Source organism: Vicia villosa, linkage group LG5, assembly GCF_029867415.1.
Source record: "Vicia villosa cultivar HV-30 ecotype Madison, WI linkage group LG5, Vvil1.0, whole genome shotgun sequence".
Classification (NCBI taxonomy): domain Eukaryota; kingdom Viridiplantae; phylum Streptophyta; class Magnoliopsida; order Fabales; family Fabaceae; genus Vicia; species Vicia villosa.
In genome coordinates this window covers 29,648,222-29,650,286 of record NC_081184.1, presented here as the reverse complement: position 1 = coordinate 29,650,286, position 2,065 = coordinate 29,648,222, and positions in this window count along the sequence as shown.

The following is a 2,065-nucleotide window of genomic DNA, read 5'->3' as shown; positions in this document are numbered from 1 at the left end:
CTCTCTTCTTCTCTTAGTCTCCTTTCTCCTCTTCTTTTGCAAATGAAAAATTATGATACCTCTACTCTTCCAACCCTTACTATATTATTCATATTGGGCTTACCCAAAAAAATTCCACTTCCTAATTAATTAGGCTCAATTGATAAAATAGAGTAGTCAAATAAATAATTATGCTCCAACAAATAATATTACTACCCTTAATATTATTTTTCGATTAATCCAATTAAATCCGACTTTATCTCAAATAAATAAAATCCAATAATAATATTATTTCTAATATTATTTCTCTACATACTCCACTTTATAAATTCTTCGATTAACCGAATAAATTCCAACTTTACTTAATAATCCGAACATGCTTCTCAATAACACCGACGATCCAATTAATTATTAAACTTCGTCCAAATTAAGTAATTAAATCCTTATTTAATTTAATTAGCCAAATAATAAAATTCGGGCTGTTACAACTCTCCCCCACTTAAAATATTTTCGTCCTCGAAAATTCTGTCGACCCAACCATCTCAACACCAAAACCACATCCACTCCCTCTCTCGATACCTCATTAATACCATGATTAATACTCAAATCATTACGACGTTCCTCATCCAAAATTCTCTTTGTCCGAATTCAAACCATCAGGAATACAAACTTGATCACAATCATCTCATGACAGCATTCTCGACAATCCAAAAGTTACCACTTCTTCCTTGATTAATCAATTTTATCTTGTCAACCAATTGCAAAAATCTGATTTATAACCTTCTTTATTTTGTCAAAATATCACAAGTAGGCTTCAACATACCAACTTAACACACGAAGACGTCGCTTCACAACCAAACTCAACTCTCTAAATCGTTCCAACGATTTCCAATTCTTGAATTCTCAACATAACTTATATAAAATTATTTCCTACTCAATGCATCGGCCACAACCTTCACTTTTCCAGGGTGGTAATTCAAACCAAAGATTAAAATCCTTCGAAATTCTACTCGTCTTATTTACCTCATATTCAACTCTTGTGATCACTCAACACATCAAACCTTGATCCAAACAAACAATGCCTCTTACATTCCCAAAACAAACACAATGGCAAACAACTCCAATACATACATCGAATAATTCCTCTTATGAGATTTAAGTTACCTTGAAGCGTAAGCTACTACTTATCGATATCTGCATCAACACACCTCAACTCGAAATCCCATATCCAAGAAAATTCACTTCTTCCAACCAAAACCCACATTCAGAAAACTTTACATAACCTTCTTCTCTTTCAGCACCGATAACACAATCCTTAAATGTTAAACATGATCATCGTCGCTCTTTGAATCAATTGTCTTCAAGAAACATTACCTCATAGAACCTTCTTTCTTCTTACTCGATGAACAGGGGTAACTCTACGACTATACACTCAGACAATGAACCTCTTCTCAAACAATTCCTAAAATCTACTCTTCAACTTCTCCTTAGTCTCTTTACACGCTACCAAGTTAGTAAGACAAGTCTATCTCGTTCAATACGATATCGTCTCCTATCAACAATAGATTAAGGGTGATCAAGTCCTCAATTTGTCAATAGACAGTCGACAATCATAATGAAACATAAACCTCCATTACTAAACTACAATATCAATCCTTCAGAACTTGCACTCAAAATCACTTAAAACACCGAGACCCAAAATCTCCCTTAAGATTACAATTACTTGCTTTAACTCTAGATAGTTCATACCAATACTCTCATCAATTGATCTAACAAAAAAACAAACCAAGTCAATTCCAAATTTTCCATCAAGATGCTCAACGGATAATTCAACACACAAAGAAGTAGAACAAAACTCATAGCAATTGTATCAATAACCATACTTCTACGTATACAAATAAAGCAAGATCTAAACTCGTAGCATAATCCAAAGAAATAAAAGAATGCATCGCATCATTATCAATAATAAAGGATGTACCTCATATTAGCTCATCCTTAGCAATGGTCTCAGCACCAGACAACACAATCACTTTCCCTTCTTCTCGCTCCTTCTTTGGCTTGTCACACATGGCACAATTATGTCCTT